The sequence below is a fragment of the Phyllobates terribilis genome, unplaced genomic scaffold (assembly GCF_046119375.1).
Source record: "Phyllobates terribilis strain yellow unplaced genomic scaffold, ASM4611937v1 Scaffold_267__1_contigs__length_2608826, whole genome shotgun sequence".
Taxonomy (NCBI): domain Eukaryota; kingdom Metazoa; phylum Chordata; class Amphibia; order Anura; family Dendrobatidae; genus Phyllobates; species Phyllobates terribilis.
The window spans coordinates 2,495,261-2,514,127 of NW_027363027.1; the positions used below are offsets into that span (position 1 = coordinate 2,495,261).

An 18,867-nucleotide genomic window follows, 5' to 3' on the forward strand; every position below is an offset into this window, starting at 1 on the left:
GGATCGTGTGGTGCTTCGTACCCGTGGAGATTTTTTACTTAAAGTGGTGTCGCATTTCCACGTCAATCAGGACATCGTGTTACCTTCTCTCTGTCTGAAGCCGAAGAGTCCAAAGGAGTGGGCCTTGCACTCGTTGGATTTGGTGCGGGCATTGAAGTTCTATCTTACAATCATGCAAGGTTTTCGGAAATTGGACTCTCTTTTTGTGATTCCTGCTGGTCGTCGACGTGGTCAGCGTGCTTCCAAGGACACTATAGCTCGGTGGATACGTTCGGCTATCCTGGAAGCGTACCGGCTCAAGGGCGAGCCTTGTCCGGTTAAAGTTCGAGCTCATTCCACGAGGGCTGTTGGTTCGTCATAGGCTTTTCGTCAGGGGACCTCGGCAGCGCAGCTCTGCCGGGCGGCTACCTGGCGCTCCGTTCACACCTTTACTAAATTTTATAAAGTGGACGTGAGTGCTTCCGCCGATGCGGCCTTGGGACGCAGGGTCCTGCAGGCGGCGGTGGTTTAAGTTACCTCTTTATTTTATTTTATTTTTTATTCGGCGCTAGTTGCGCACTTACCTAAGTTGTTGGGGTGTTGGAGATTCTGCCACTATTTCCCACCCTAGAATTTTGGACTGCTTTGGGACGTCCCACTAGTAATGGATCTGTGTCTCCCTTCCTTCCCTTCTGCTGCTGAAAGACGGATTTTGGTAAGAACTTACCTGTAAAATCCTTTTCAGCGAAGGAAGGAAGGGAGACACAGCACCCTCCCATGGCAGAAGTATTTTTTTGTTTCTAGATGCGGCGCGACCTTTTCCTGATGGCGGTCATCTGGTCTGGGGTTGGCGCACTAGGGCTCTTTTCCAGCATCGCCAGCTCATCGCAGTTGTCAGGTCCAGTGAGTTGTACCTAGGACTGTGTGTTTTTTTGCTGTTATTTGCATAACCTGTTTTTTCACATTTCTGAATTTTTCAGAATGGGTTGTACTGTTCTGCTGGTGTTGTCTGCTCTTCCTTAGCTTGTGTACGGACTGGAGAACATGGGAGTAGGAGGAGCTTAAGTTGGAGGGGCCGGTCGTCACTTTTTTATAAATCTGAGGTGAACTATCCCTGTGGGGCTCCACCAACCCACTAGTAATGGATCTGTGTCTCCCTTCCTTCCTTCCTTCCGTCTTTCCCGGCTCCCCCATATTCAGGAATGCTCGCTCCTGTTTTCTCTATGACAGAGTCGCTGCCAGAATCTTATGGCAGCTGCTAATTTCACGGTCAGAAAGTAAGGATCGGGTGATTAAATTCCAACCGGCCGATTTTTATGTCCCCCAACATAATCTGTCATGAGGCCCCCATACACAGTAGATGGTAGACCAATCCCATTGAAATCACCCGATCCTGATCCACTGCTTTGGAATTGGGTTACATGACCTTGTCACTCATCGTCCGGTCCCATTAGTGCAACCTGGGCAGCTGCACAGGGGCACCAGCGGTAAGGGGGCTCACTTATACCTCCAATGCAAGATGATCTGATGTAGAAAAAAAATGGTTGAAACATCTGTGAGTGATTTATCGCTAGTTTAGTTGTAGATTATGGAGACATTTTTTTTTAGATGAATGAATCAATTTGCAGGAGACTGATCCAATGGCCAGGTGTCATGGGTGCGTCAGATGTGACAGTCGCCCTGCAGTTGGTTGCAGGAGATCCCTTCGTTTGGCATTACAGACATCTTCTTAGCGGTCTCACTGTAGGACCCAGCGGCTACCTCCCTCCTGCTCTAATTGACAATCAGGCCTGGGTGTTTAAATACTTCCTGGTTGCTACACAGAGGTGCCAGTGATATTCACATGACCCCTTGTGAAGGCTTGGAGCAAGTACAGTTCTTACTTCCTCTCTGGTGCTAAGAGGATGTGTGTGCCATCTCTCTGAAGTCGACTCAAGCTAAGCTACTTCCCCCGTGTCTGTCTCCCCTTGCTGTCTTTAGTTGTCAGTGGGGATCGACTAGTGCTCACCCCCCCCCACTTCCCTATCCAGGGCCAAACGCTAAGGAAATACAGGGATAGGTTCCTGTACGGCAATTGGTGAGGAACCAATATAGAGTCGGTAGGGGAGACAGGGTGATTGCAGATCAGCCTAGGAGGTCTCCATTTCCCCCTTTCCCTAGTGTCGGGGCTCCCTTCCCCTCATCCCTTTGTGTCGCACTTTGTCTTTCCTACACTGTGTGTGACATCAGGTCAGTAGTGGGCACTGAATGAGACCCCTGAGAGCCACCTTATTTCTTCCTGCCCCCCGGCTCTTCTTCAGATTAGCCGGCCTGGCATGATGTTATGGTTGCAGCATGATGTACACCAGGCCATATAATCAGAAGAGGAGCCGGGGATGCCGGCAGCTAAGAGGCGGCTCTCAGGGGTCCCGTCCAGCGGCCACAGAATACTGATCTGGGTCCTGAAAATGTATTCTCCCACCTCTAATTGGATCCACTGTAAACAGACTGATGGAATATTTTACCTTCCTTTTGCTCAGGATTTCCTTGAATGCGCACAGGAGAGCTGTGCTGGACACAACATCCAGCCCGAGAAGGTCTTCCTGGAGGACATGATCCAGACGTATGAGATGATGATTGTCAGACACGGGTAAGCTGGAACTACAGAAGTCCATGGGACGGGGGATTTATTCTTCGCGGTTTCCATTTTATACAATGGACCATGCTGCGTTTTGTTTATCCCGTGCAGTTTTATGTTGGTTGGAGAGCCGTTCTCTGGAAAAACGAAGGTCCTCCACGTCCTCGCTGATACGCTGTCTCTTATGAATGAGCGAGGGTGCGAAGAAGAAAAAGTGATTTACCGAACAGTGAACCCTAAAGCCATCACCATGGGGCAGCTGTTCGGGCAGTTTGATCCAGTGTCACATGAGGTTCGTCTATGATTGGAATTATTGTTTATAATACTAATATCTTTGCTGAAAATGGGAAAATCTCCCCTTTTATGGCTTATGGACATGGTAGAAGGGGTTCCTTCAGAGACATAGACCCCAGCCATACATTGCCGGGCAATCATTTTATTATTGCTTACCCCCTGTTTGCACAAAAATTGGAAACTGTTTTATTTTCCCCATCAGACATGGAAGCAACAAATTGTATTATTTATGCCAGAAATTAGCATAAATTTGCATACTTCCAGCCACATTCTGAATAGACTGTGTCTGGCCTCACTCAATACACTTGCTTTGAGTGAGGTCATGCACTTCTAGTTGGCATGTGACCGCGTATATGCAAATCACTTACTTGCGGTCTCTCCCGGTGCCGCCACGTTCACTTCAATAGGGGCCACGTGTAGTCAATACATGTGTATCATCAATATCATAATCCCAGGCATTCCCTTTAATAATCCGTTCAATTGTGGGATTGTACTGGATTTTATGGGAAGAGCAATTTTATTGATGCCTCTCTTCATTTGCAGTGGACCGATGGGATAGTCGCTAATACTTTCCGGGAGTTTGCGTTATCTGAGACCCCGGAAAGAAAATGGGTTATCTTTGATGGACCTATTGATACGCTAGGGATAGAAAGTATGAACACCGTCCTAGATGATAATAAAAAGGTAACTCTCTATTTTACTTTGTGAAAACTTTTTTTTTTTTATTTATATCCTTTTCTGTTTTCATCACCATGTAGCATAACAAAAAGTGATACAAAAAGTTATCCTCCATGTATATCTACAGCCATGATGGAGAATAGAAAACATTAGATTTTATGGCATCTTTATATATCTTTAATTAGCAGTAAATTGCAAAAACTGTTTGTATTTCCTAACACTATCCGACAATATCCATTCATGAAGATGGAAATAAGCCTTTAGTAGAGGACTTATGTATTGTATGTGGAGAGAGACGCTTTAAAAGATATTCATTGCAGGATCATCTTCCAATTATAAATCAGCTACTAGATTTTTGCACTTTTTTCAGATATTAATTTGTGCACATAATGATTGTACTTTCTCCACTAAAGCTTACAATGATCCTTTATGAGGTTACTGATCAGACTCCGTGGATTAAGTTATTATTCATTTGTTCAACATTTAATATTGTTTTAAATATGTCCTGTTATTTTTAGCGTTGCTTGATGAGTGGGGAGATCATTCAGATGTCACCTCAGATGAGTCTGATTTTTGACACAATGGACCTTTCCCAGGCGTCGGTAGGTTTTCACTCATCCTATAAGAGAGGAGTTCCCATATACTTGTACATCGGGGGATCTAATGCTAACTAATCAGATTTAGTTATAGGGTTGACTTTTAGAGGTATTCTCATCTTTTAAAGCATATCCACAAAATGGCCATAATTGTCTGATAGATGAGGGTCTCTCCTCTGGCACCCACCCAAACTTTTCTCGAATATGAGGCCCCATCTTGTGCCGCTGTGAAAGGAGAGTTTGGCAGCACGAGCAACTCTTCCATTCACCGATTTGGAAGTCCTACATACACAGTCATCAGGGGTGTAATGATCGCGGTTGCAGAGGTCGCGACTGGGCCTGTGCAGGTGAGGGGCCCGCCGACAGCGCAAACTTCAACTGCATGTGCACCCCCGAACGCACATTCAGACGAAGTGTATTGAGGCGCAGAGACCCGTTGGGTCTGTGCACGACAATGCACGCTGCCGGCCAATCAGAAGCCAGCAGCTGATGTCGGCGTGCACGTGACTGAGGGTGCATGACAGTGACATCATATGCTCCCGAAGCTTGCACTCTGAAGTCAGATGCTGGCTTCAGAAGAGGATGGCGCACAGCGGGGGAGCGGAGGAAAAGAGAGCAGAATCATTTATTTTTTTTCTATGCATTAAAGTACAACGGCAGAATGGGGGACATATACCAGGATGGGGGATATATATACTAGGATGGGGATATATATATATACCAGGATGGGGAATATATATACTAGGATGGGGGATATATATACCAGGATGGGGGATATATATACTAGGATGGGGGATATATATACCAGAATGGGGGAAAAATATACCAGGATGGGGGATATATGTATCAAGGTGGGGCCCAGGATAAGGGACATATATACCAGGATGGGGGATATATATATCAAGGTGGGGCCCAGGATAAGGGACATGTACACTAGGATGGGGGATATATATACCAGGATAGGGCCAGAACAGGGGACATATATACCAGGAAGGAGCCCAATATGGGGGATATTACTACATAATGGGGTAGGAGGTGCAACACGTATATCCTTATAGGATTTAGAACACTACAAGGGCCCATACATCTGACCAACATGCAGGGGGTCCAAATGTTGCAATGGGGGCCCATCGGACTCTAGTTACGCTACTGACAGTCATCTCTACATTCACTTTAGTCGCTATAATTAAAGGGATTGTCAGTCCCTTTCATTCTGGTGCTACTACAACAATCATTTAAATGGTGAGGATCCAGTTCCTGACACCAGCACTGAATGTAGGGAAAATGTAATGTTACATAGCTTCTACTCAAATAAATGGATGTCTATGTAATCTATGGATGATGGAAACGTCAGGACACTTGGAAACGACTTTGTAGACTGTTTTTCATCCACCCAGCGAGATAATTAGATAACTGGATGGGCTTGTGTCTTAGGGCAACCCTACTTAGTATATCTCTCTCTCCAGCCCGCCACTGTTAGCCGCTGCGGTATGATTTATCTGGAACCCCAACAACTGGGCTGGGCGCCCCTGGTGAGGTCCTGGCTCAGCACCCTTCCCGATGCACTGAAGACTAAGGACCACCTCGCTCTTCTAGAGGAACTCTTTAAGTGGCTCGTCCAACCTTCCCTTCGATTCCTCCGAAAGCAGTGCAAGGTGGGCGCCATGTGTCCTCTCAATTGTAGGAGCATTGCGCAAGTTTGTAGTCTAGATTTACCCTCAGTGTCCTAATGTCTTTCCTCATAGGATCTGGTGACAACCAGCAATGGCAATGTGGTAATATCACTCACACCATTATTGGAGATGCTGATTTTTGACGTGGTGAGAGAGGATCCGAATAATAAGAACATTCGTATCTGGATCCTGGTAAGTGGAAGATCTGCCGATCCCATACACAGTGTGGCTGATCCACCTGCAGGTATAGACAGTGCTTTCCTATGCTCCTGGAAAACGGGGAAATAATTCCAAGTGGAGAGAAATTGTGAAAATATCACAATTCTGACATTATTTTTTGGGAATTGTTTTTACGGTGTACATTGTGTGGTAAAATTACTTAGCAATATGATTCACTCCTCAGTACGATTACACCGATACCAAACATGTCCAGTTTTTTTATTAGATTGGTAGTGAAAAAAAAAATTAGAGGTTTGGGAAAAAACATTTTTTTGGGTTGTGTCACCATTTTCCGAGACCCGTGACGTTTTCATTTTTTAGTCGATGGAGCTGTTTGAGAGCTTATTTTTTGTGGTACGAGACAATGTTTTTGTTGATACCATATTGCGATAGATATTACATTTTTATCGCTTCTTACAGCATTTTTTGTGATACTGCATCAACCAGAAAAACATAATTTTGTCGTTCTTGATTTTTTTTCTCGTTACGCCGTTTACTGATCGGGTTAATTATTTTTATATTTTGATAGATTGGACTTTTCTGAATGCGGCGATGCCACATATGTGTATTTTTTGTAAAACTTATTTTCTCTGTTTTTACTGGGGGAAAAAACCCATTTCAAGTTTTATGGGGTTTTTTTTTGTTTTTTTTCATACTTTTTAAAACATTTTTTGTAACTTTTCTCTGTATTTATTAGCCCCCTTAGGGAACTTAAAGCTGCGATCGTCTGATCGCTTGTGCTATATACAGCAATGCTACACCATTGCTGCATATAGCAAAAATCACGGTCTCCTTTGAAGCCCGGCCACGTCATCCGCGATTGTTAGAGGCAGGTTCCTGACGTCTGCTGAGAATTGCATGTCAATAGTACCTTTAGAAATATATTTACTTAGAAAATTGGTGACGTGTTCAATACTTATTTCGCCCGCTGTATATTGTATCCCTTTTCTTCTCTTTTAGGCCAGTTTTGCTTTCTCCCTGGTTTGGTCCATTGGCGGCTGTTGTGACACCGACAGCCGAGTGAAGTTTGATGCTTTTTTTCAAAGAAATTGTCACAGGAAAGATCGATCAGAGCCCTTTCCTGTCCTCCGTGGGGAAATGGGAATGTCCTTTGGACGATAAAGGCCTGGTCTATGACTACATGTACGAGGTAAAGGGATTTCTTCATGGAAATCAAGCCTAATGCTCAGCAACTTATAACTTTGGCCTTTGGGTTATTATCTTAGGTCTCTTAGGACATGTTCACACTGTGTTTATGCCGTATATCTATGACTCTGCCAGAGGTTCTGATTGAATCCCCGAAAAACTGAATTCAGAAGGAGACATGGAGTCCAATGACCTAAGTGGATTCCGTCAGATCCTCTGGCAAAGTAATAGACATGCTGCATAAACGCAGTGTGAACAGGACCTAAATGTCAAACTTATGTAATGTGTCAGTGCTCTCTTATCCCTACATCAAATGTGTCCGAATATGGTTTATCAAAGTTGTAACTACTTTTTTTTTCTTTGAAGTTAAAAGGCCGAGGGCGCTGGGTTCACTGGAATGAGTTTATTAAAGGCACAGCCACGTGGGACAAAAGCACCAAAATCCAAGATATCATTGTGCCAACTATGGATACTGTCAGATACACCTTCCTCATGGATATGTGCATCAAAAACACCAAGTAAGAGTAACAAAATGACTCTTATTAGGAAACCTTGTTGACAATTATCCATTTTGCCATCACAATTACTTATTGTATGGGAAAACCATTCGGATAGTGGAGTCGAATTAGGAAACCCTATTGGTCTATACACAGAAAACTGGCCGCCATTCACACCTGTCTGTTTTATGTCTGTACCAAACACAGTTTGTATAAATGAAAATAGTTTGCTAGTTACTTAAGGACGGGAAACACATATCACGATGGACGGACGGGCCGCGGGACCCCTGACCTGAAATTGACAGCCTCATAGACATCCATGAGGCTGGCGAGTTTGGGTCCGGAGATCTTGGTCCGTACATGGATGGTGTTTATCGGACATATGAATTCGGGCCTAAATTAGTAGTTTTATTCTCAACACTGTAAAATGTTTGATTTTATGGTTGTCCTACAAACTACTTTCCTTTTTTCGCAGACCACTCTTATTTGTGGGACCGACGGGGACAGGGAAATCTATTTACGTCAAAGACAAACTGATGAACAATCTGGACAAAGAAAAATTCTTTCCCTTCTTCATCAACTTTTCTGCTCGCACCAGTGCCAATCAGATTCAGGTTTGTCTTCTTTTTATCACCCTGCCTTCTGACAAATTAAAGAGGTTGCTTCATTAGGATATATAGATGTCATTGGGGGGGATACGCCACTTAGGACCCTCTGCTATGAGCCACAGAGGAGACCCACAAACAACAGAGGTCTCTCTCGCAGACCCTGAAGATCTGTGTATTAGATGGTCAGACATACATTTAAATGGGTTGATGGACCCATGTGTGTCTTAAAACAAAAAAAATACCCTGTCGCTTCTCCACGCTGCCGCCTGTGTCCCCATCGGTCTCTTCACTTCCTTTTCGACCAGGAGATGTCAATGAAGCCAACCAGTGTCAGATGATCGCCTGCAGTGGTGACTTTCTTTCTGAGCCAGAAAAGAGAGCTAGAAGACTAGTTCTTCTAGGTCGAATGAAACATCAATTCTGCAGCCAATCAATAGTCGCTGATTTGGCTTCAGCGGTCATGTGATGTTTTCTACCTGAAAATGAGACACCGCAGTAGTGGTCAACCTATTGAATCTTCCGACACATAGTTTGCATCTTATTCTAGAATATCATCATGGACAGACTGGACAAAAGACGGAAAGGCGTGTACGACCTCAGATGGGGAAGAAATGCGTCATATTTGTGGATGATATGAACATGCCGGCATTAGAAAAATATGGAGCACAGCCACCTATCGAGCTCCTGCAGCAGTTATTAGACCACGGGAATTGGTAATATTCGCAAAAAAAATTAGTTTTTTATTTGTAAGTTATTTTCTTTTATATTTTCCACTATACGTATATATGCAGCGTGTGTATGTATGTATATATATATACAGTACAGACCAAAAGTTTGGACACCCCTTCTCATTTAAAGATTTTTCTGTATTTTCATGACTATGAAAATTGTACATTCACACTGAAGGCATCAAAACTATGAATTAACACATGTGGAATTATATACTTAACAAAAAAGTGTGAAACAACTGAAAATATGTCTTATATTCTAGGTTCTTCAAAGTAGCCACCTTTTGGTTTGATGACTGCTTTGCACACTCTTATATATATAACTTTTCTCACCTTTTAGGTATGACTTAAAGGACACCTCCAAAATCTCATTGGTTGATGTACTGCTGACTGCAGCAATGGGTCCCCCCGGTGGCGGAAGAAACGCAGTTACACCTCGATTTTTACGTCATTTTAATATCTGCACTATAAACGTCTTCAGTGATGAGACCATGGTCCGCATCTTCTCCGCCGTGGTGGCCTTCTATCTACGAAACAATGAGTTTTCTCCCAAATTTTTTACTGTTGGGAACCAAATAGTTAACGGCACCATGTAGGTGAGAAATACTACATTTTTTATATATCATTTGATTCTGTGACCCATACAGTGCCACTTTAAAAAGAATATTCTTGTGGTGCTGCAGCCCCTCCAACTCTCTACGTTTTGAGGATTTTTAAGTTTTAACATAGCTATGAAGCATTTTATGGATTGCTACATGTGTAAAACATCTGAACCACCATCAGCACGAGTGCAGCACCAGAACCATCATTAGTTCATGAAGGCCGCTCCAGGACCACCGTCAGTACATGAATGCAGTGCCAAAACCACCGTCAGTAGATGAATGCAGCGCCAGAACCACTGTCAGTACATGAATGTACGGAAAGAACCACCGTCAGTACATTAATGCAGTTCCAGAACCACCATCAGTACATGAATGCAGCGCCAGAACCACCGTCAGTACATGAATGCAGCGCTAGAACCACTGTCAGTACATGAATGCAGCGCCAGATCCACCGTCCGTTCAGCTGATTGGTGGGGGTACCTGAATTCAGACCCCAACCAATCTGATTTTGATTGCTTATACAAATTCTTAAGTTTAACTTCACTCATAGTTTTAGATCTAAATTCTAGGTGTACAAGAAAGCCATGGAGAACCTATTACCCACCCCGGCTAAATTCCATTATACATTTAATCTGCAGGATTTCTCTCGAGTGGTGCAGGGATGCTTACTGATCAAGAAAGAGTCAACGAAAAATAAACGTGTCATGGTGCGACTTTGTCCATGAAGTTCTGCAGGTGTTTTATGACCGCTTAGTCGACGACCAGGACCGATCCTGGCTATACAAACTATTGAAAGATGTGGTGAAAGATCATTTCAAAGAAAGTCTTGATTCTGTCTTTGAGAACCTAAAACAAGAAAACAAACCTGTAAGTAGTGAAATACTGACTTGGCTAGAGTCAGACGTCTATATAGCGGACGTATTCTACGGTCGGTCGTGTTATTGGTGCAGGTCCCGGGCCGACTGTCCTAACTTGAACTAGCATAGCCTCATAACCATCTGTGACGCTGTTAGTTTCGGACCGGCAGAATCTTGGTAGGATTGGGAAATGCAATGTAAGATGTAGTGTAAAATATGTTTGCTCTAATTGCGCAAGCTATGATATTTGATGTTCTATAATAATTGGTTATATAATTGTGGAGTTTTTTTTGCAGCTCGAGGAGGAAGATATTAGAAACTTGCTGTTTGGCGACTAGATGAATCCTGATCTCGAAGGCGATGAACGTTTGTATGCCGAGATACCAAGTGTGCAGCAGTTCAACGATGTTGTGGAGAGATGTCTGGATGAATACAACCAGACCCACAAAACCCGTATGAACCTTGTTATATTCAGGTATGCCTGTAATAGGAGCATATAGCTGCCTCTGCACTCTCTCGGTCCAGGGCCATGGCCAGAGCTAGACGGCCAGCTTGGGCACAATTGAGTGAAGGGTGCCACTGTGAACCTCCTTTTTTTCATATACACCCAATTGAAAACTGTGTCTGAGCATTTGATAAGTATATATGACTCGCCCCCTGGGCCGTGGGGCACTCGGAACTGGGCTTCTGCGCGGTGATGGGGGGTAGTAGTGGCAACCCGATCCCGTTGCTCAGGGTGGTCAGACCAGTGGCAGTCTTCTATATGTTTTGCAATGTCCGACTACGCCACCCGTGGATTGCGGTCAGAGTGAACCGCCGCTGCAGAGCATACCGCTGAGGCTGGTGTTGTGGGTGCAGCAGGGAATAGTACAACTCCCCACGGGAGGAGTGTAGCCTCAGGGCAGTGAGCGTAGATTGTGGGGGTTGTAGTGCTCACAAAGCAGTCATCAAACCAAAAGGTGGCTACTCTGAAGAACCTAGAATATAAGACATATTTTCAGTTGTTTCACACTTTTTTGTTAAGTATATAATTCCACATGTGTTAATTCATAGTTTTGATGCCTTCAGTGTGAATGTACAATTTTCAAAGTCATGAAAATCCAGAAAAATCTTTAAATGAGAAGGTGTGTCCAAACTTTTTTCTGTACTGTATATACACACACATATATATACTGTATATATACACACACATATATATATATATATATATATATATATATATATACACACACACACACATATATATATATATATATTGTATATATACACAACACATATATATATTGTGTATATATACACACACACACATATATATATACTGTATATAGACACACACACATATATACTGTATATAGACACACACATATATATATACTGTATATACACACACACATATACAGTATATACTGTATATAGACACACACATATATATATTGTATATAGACACACACATATATATATATATATACTGTATATACACACACATATATATATACTGTATATATACACACACACAAATATATAGCAACAGGGCCCCGCTGCGTCCTCTGTGTCTCTGTACAGATATAAGTGTAACACGTACTGGATCCAGCACAGGTGACAGTCTGCCATAGAGCTGACGTGCAGTACATACACTGTGTTATGGGGGCGCTCACCTGTGCGGACCCCGCTCTCCGGCCGCTACTTCTTTGCTCATATAAGGTCTCATTCTGCCATTAAACAATTCGGTTGTCATGGCAGCAGGGGTGGGGCGTTGGTAGGGGGCGTGTCTGGTATAGGGCAGATTGGGGCGGGGCTGTCATGCAGTGCTTGTCTCATCCCTGTAATTTCCTGCTGATGCCACCTGGTGGACAGCATTGGTCAGTACACGCTGAGAATGCTACATTTGCATTGTACTGTGGGAGCTGCTGGTACTACTGGTGCTTCCTGACTGCTGTCCCTATGAGGTATGCAGTATGTCACATGGTGGGGGAGGAACATTTTATATATGTATATGCACTGCTCAAAAAATAAAGGGAACTGTGCGGCCCTCCAAACAAATGCCACCCCACACCATTACTGACCCACTACCAAACCGGTCATGCTGACGGATGTTGCAGGCAGCAGATCGCTCTCCACGGCGTCTCCAGACTCTGTCACATCTGTTACATGTGCTCAGTGTGAACCTGCTTTCATCTGTGAAGAGCACAGGGCGCCAGTGGCGACTTTGCCAATCCTGGTGTTCTGTGGCATTTCTTTGGATGGCCGCACAGCCCTCCTTGTGCTCGGCAGAGGTAGCCTGACTGCCATTAGGTACCGATATGAGATCCTCAGACCCCTTGTGAGACCATATGCTGGTGCGGTTGGCCCTGGGTTCCTCCTAATGCCGGACAATGCCAGACCTCATGTGGCTGGAGTGTGTCAGCAGTTCCTGCAAGATGAAGGCATTGAAGCTATGGACTGGCCCGCCCGTTCCCCAGACCTGAATCCGGGACACATCTGGGACATCATGTCTCGCTCCATCCATAAAACGGACAAACAACACAAATATTGGTTCTATCTTTTACACATTTGGGGTAGCCCTTAAGAGGGCCATTGGGTCAAAGAGAGAGAGAGAAGAGAGAGGGGAGGGAGAGAAGAGAGAGGGAAGGGAGAGATACCGGGAGATACCAAGAGAGGGAAAAAAGAGAGACCCAACCAGTGCAAGGCTAAGCCGGGCAGGCGGCAGCGGCTATTTATACCCACTGCTGATCTCTGATTGGTGGAAAATCTGGGTATGGCTGCTTTGATTGGTGGAAAAACTGGGTGTGGCTGCTCTGTGATTGGTCAGCATTATGACCTCACAGTGGCGATGACTCATACCTCCTGGGTGGTTGTTTTTAATGTATTTTTTGTTGTAACATTTTGTATGGCTGTTTGGTGCAGGGGGTGGGGTCGGGAGTATTTTAACCCCTGCACACCCCCATGACCATATGCCTCGACCCGTAGAAGCGTGATAGACACGCGAAACGGCCGTCGTCCGCAAAAGGCGCCGCTTCCCTGTATTTTTAATGGAAATGGAATAAAAGAAGATTTTATTAAATCGGTGTGCCACCTCGCTTTCTTCATGTATGAGTAGTATAATAATGATGATTTATCCTGGGGATGGGTTATCAATATCAGATCGGTGGGGCTCCGACACGCGGCACCGGCTCTACCCATCAGCTGATTGCAGCGCTCAAGTGTAAATAGTGTGAAGATTGAACATCACAGCTCCATTCACTGTACTGTGGGTCCTGCAGATCAGCTAATATTCATGTAATAGGAGCTGATCTGCAGCACCAGGGAGCGGCCACTACAGAGTGAACAGATCAGTGATTTTTCAGCTCCTCAACACTGTTTACATCTGACCTCGGCCGAAGCTGCAAACAGCTGATTAGTGGAGGTGCCGTGTGCCGGACCACCACAAATCTGATATTAATGAGCTAACCAGGGGATAAGCCATCAAAATGTTTGTCCTGGAAAATCCCTTTAAGGCCCACCTGCACATAATAAATATATATATATATATATATATATATATATATATATATAGCAAAGAGTGGGAAGGGGTTAATCACAGGCTCATAAAACGGACAAACAACACAAATATTGGTTCTATCTTTTACACATTTGGGGTAGCCCTTAAGAGGGCCGTTGGGTCAAAGAGAGAGAGAGAGGGGAGGGATAGATACCGGGAGATACCAAGAGAGAGAAAAAGAGAGAGACCCAACCAGTGCAAGGCTAAGCCGGGCAGGCGGCAGCGGCTATTTATACCCACTGCTGATCTCTGATTGGTGGAAAATCTGGGTGTGGCTGCTATTTATACCCACTGCTTATCTCTGATTGGTGGAAAATCTGGGGGTGCCTGCTCTGTGATTGGTGGAAAATCTGGGCATGGCTGCTCTGTGATTGGTCAGCATTATGACCTCACAGTGGCGATGACTCATACCTCCTGGGTGGTTCTTCTGGGCAATTCTGTTTTCTGATTGGTGGAAATTCTAATCAGCATTATGACCTCACAGTGGCCGTGACTCATGTTTCATGGACTGTTCTATCTGGGTGACCTGAAACATGCTGATCTCTGATTGGTTGAAATTCAAGTCATCTTCATGACATCACAATCAAGAAGAATGAATATCCAATTTACTTAATATAAATGACCAGCAATGCTGATCTCTTAATGGTGGAAATTCAAGTCATCTTCATGACATCACAATCAGCATGTTATTACTGCCGATATGTCCAATTTTTTTCCTAAATTTCCTACGTTTGTCCTAATTTATTAGCACATATATACCACTCATTCCTACAATCAAAGGATCAGGAAACCCCTCTGAAATCAATATCCTACAATTTACCCCAACAGCAAAAAAACAACTATACACAAAATACCAAAAGGTATATCAGATTATTAATGAGCAAATAAAAGACACATAAAAATAATTTTTAGAAATGTGTAGAAAAAATGCTGTAAAGTAAGAATGCTTCAAAAATAGAAATGTTAATGATCTATTTAATCAATTAACAAAATACAAGTGAATGAACAAACAAAAAATCTAGATCCAATCAATATTTGGTGTGACCAACTTTTCACTTTAAAACAGCGTCAATTCTTCTAGGTACATATGCGCAAAGTCAGGGATTTTGTAATAATGCAGTCAGGTGTCTGGTCATACACCATGGCAAGGCTGAGCAAGAATACACAAGGAAGTTATACTACATCAGCAAGGTCTCTAAGGCACAAATTTCAAAGCAGATTGAGGGTTCAAGATGTGTCATTCAAGCACTAGTGAAGAAGCACAAGAAAATGTGCAAGGTTGAGGTCAATAGATGCAGTGGTCGGCCAAGGAAACTTAGTGCAGCAGATGTATGACACATTATGGTTACTTTCCTTCAAAAGCGGAAGATGTCCAGCAGTGCCATCAGCTCAGAACTGGCAGCAACCAGTGGGACTCAGCTTCACTCATCTACTGTTCCGAGAAGACTGGCCAGAAGTGGTCTTCATAGCAGAATTATGGTGAAAAAGCCATATCTTCCACATCAAAACAAGGCCAAGTGACGCTGAGTCACTGCATTAAAACAGAGAAAACGGGGAAGGAGGGGGGGGGATTGGCAAGATGTGCGCGGTTGAGCCAAAATATGAAAAATGTGGTTGTTACTGTAGGGAGTTTGTTCACTGAAGGGCTGGAGAGCAGAACAATAATGAGTGTCTGTGGTCAATAGTGATGCATAACCACGGTGAAGGGTCCTGTAAGTTTGGGGCTGCATTTCAGCAAATGGAGTTGGGAATTGGGTCAGACCTCATGCTATAACATTTTCCCCCATCATGGGCCCCTCTCTGGCATATTGTCCCCATTCTGGCATAATTTCCCTCATTCTGGTTTAAGACATCTCTGTTTGCTCCGCTGCACCTTCTGCATTCTTCAATATCCAGATCCATATTCCAGTTTGTCTTCTCTTCTGCACTACGTGAGTCCACAATCAACTGAGGAATGCCTACGTCTGCTTACTATCCTTATTTCTGTTTGCATATTACTGTACCTAAGTAAACTTGGACTATCGTTAACGTTTACATACCCTAATAGTAATGAAGGCCGTGCCTTACAGATTAGGTTCTAAGAAGTATTGTTTGGAATGAACTTACCTTCATAAACTGTTTGCTGTGATCTTTTGCACTTGAGTTTAAAATAGACTTTCACACTACTCTTGTCTCAGTCTCTGCTTTTGGCCCACGCCATTGGACTTCAGGGTATCTACTAACATCGTAACAGGCAGTTCCTTTGAGCTCATGATTCTCATTTGGTCTGACATGCACTGTGAGCTGTGAGGTCTTATATAGACAGGTGTGTGCCTTTCCAAATCAAGTCCTATCAGTTTAATTAAACACAGCTGGACTCCAATGAAAGAGTAGAACCATCTCAAGGAGGATCACAAGGAAATGGACAGCATGTGACTTAAATATGAGCAAAGGGTCTGAATACTTATGACCATGTGATATTTCAGTTTTCCTTTTTTAATAAATTTGCAAAAATTTCTACATTTCTGTTTTTTTTCAGTCAAGATGGGGTGCACAGTGTACTTTAATGAGAAAAAAAAATGAACTTTTTAGAATTTACCAAATGGCTGCAATGAAACAAGAAGTGAAAGATGTAAAGGGGTCTGAATGCTTTCCGTACCCACTGTATATAGTACTCAATGGGTGTGGCCTGCCTCTGATTGAGAAGTGCCTCTTCCGGCAGTCTGAATAAGGGTCTATCGTTAGGGGTGTGACTAATTTGTTTTCACTTAGGGTGATATATGTCCCGCTTTTAATGAGATTTAATAACATTTGTATTTTAGGGTTTCTATTATAATTCTGGGATTTCCTAATTTGTTTATAGAATTTTTGAATTGCATAACACATAGGATAAGGATAATAGGTTTAGTATATGAGATAGGAAATAGTTATTGATAGAACTAGTGCAGTGGATGGGCACTAGTGTTAATAAAAAGAGGGGCACTTCCTGATAGTGTGCGCCATGTCCCATGATTTGGGAATCTTACAGACCATATTGCACTATCATTAAGTTGCTGTTTTGTTGCTATGCAGTTAGGTTTTCCTTTCTTATAAGTTTGTCCTTTGTCTCTCCCTGTCTCTCTCAGATGTAGCTGTGATGTCAGTAACCCCTCCCTTCTTCTCCATTCTTCTTCCTCATTCACCATCTTCAGCCATGTTAGAAGCTTATGTGCTTCCAACCCGTTTCTAAAAAAGTCTTTTTACCTGCTGTGCATTTGCACATCATCGAGTATTCTGCTAGAAAATAAATCTTCTTCTGAATCTTCAACAATGTGCTTCTTGCAGTCGAGTTAAACTATCTGAAGACATCACTATGTGTGAGTACGGTAAAGAGACAGCCTAGAAACGGTGTCTCACAGCGCCCTATGCTTGCAGCTTAGTCATGGAGTCAGAATAGTGTGAGTTCAGTGAGAGTTAGTGAAGTGCATAGTGAAGGTGAAGTTCAGGTGCGGTGGGCTGCTAGGGGCAGCATGTGTCACTTGTTCCAGGCAGTGGGAGGCATTACTGGGATCCAGAGCAGTCGCTCCAGTCACGTCCAGAGCCTTAGGTCTGGTATAGGAGCTGCCGGACACTTTGTGTACTCTGAAGTACAAAGGAAGATGGACAGGGACCTGCATAGATGGAAGTTGAAGGCCAGTCCCGGGTGCACTGCAGAGGTGGACAAGAAATACAGGATGAGCTAGCAACAGGGCTGAAGAGGAGTTATGCTAAGAAGGAGGATAATGTGAATTGCTGTGCCTTATCCTGTCTGTACCCACCTGATGAACTAGAACTGTCAAGTATATGTTTGACTGTTACAAAGAACATTGTGTCCCCTAAATTGTGTGCGGCGGCTTCTGAGGAAAGAAGCCTGAAGGCAGTGGAGGCCTGCGGCCTACAAGAGAATGTGCTGCACCCCACACCCTAGAGCACACTGGGACTGGGACACCCATTGTCTGTAAAGTGCCAGAGCGAAATCAGACAGACGTTCAGTCACGACTACCGCTCTGTGCCACTTTACAAGATGAGTGATAAGAAGAGAAGAGGAAATAATGGTCGCTGCCCAAACTGTGACAAGAACAGGACCACAATGTGTGTCACCCTGGCCTGGATGCCACAAATGTATAATAAAGCTGTGTCTGAGAGCAAAGGGGAGGTCCTCTAGTCAAGGGCCATTAGCATGCAATACCTCCTGTCACAGGCCAGTAGGGGGAGCAGGCTGCCCCTATAAAAGCTGGAACTGGGGGCAGGGTTAGAGAGAACTGGACAACCTGTCTCTGGATTGAGAGGTGTCCCAGAGCCGGGACAGACAGTTGTGTTGCAGCCTAAGAGGACGTGTGGCAGTAGGAGAGCCACGAGCCAGGGACAAAAGGCGAAGTGAGTCTGTCCTGGCAGATAAAGAAACTAATCTTCCAGACTTTGGTGTCTGAGGCTGTGAGGATTCCACATCCTACAGCAGATAACCAGTCCGCAGGGGACTGTATGTTCCTTGGCCTAAGAAGCCCGGAGGCTCCGCCACAGCAGAAGGGACCAACAGAGCCGTACCAGGCCGGGAGTAGCAAGGGACCCAAGTTGCAAGCCATACGGGCGAGAGGACACGGTGAGCTCAGGAACGTGGGCTGTTACATTACCAGAAGGGAAATAGCCAGAAGGAGCACAGAGAGCACGGTAGGCCGACACCCTCATCTTGACCAGGGCCAGCTTCCCACTTGCTCTCAGACATCCAGGCCCCCTCCTAGCTGGGCCTGTTTCTGGGTCGTTTTACCTGTTCTAATAAAGACCCTGAACTGTTTAAGAGGCCTCCGTTTCCTGGCTAACGCGGTTGGAATCATCCCCTC

The 18,867-nt window shown here is 44.1% G+C and overlaps 1 pseudogene; it reads left to right on the forward strand.

Moving 5' to 3' along the window:
- The window catches only part of LOC141219391 (dynein axonemal heavy chain 12-like), a 60,265-nt pseudogene extending 48,871 nt beyond the window's left edge, over positions 1–11,394 (forward strand).
- The last annotated feature ends 7,473 nt before the right edge of the window (positions 11,395–18,867 follow it).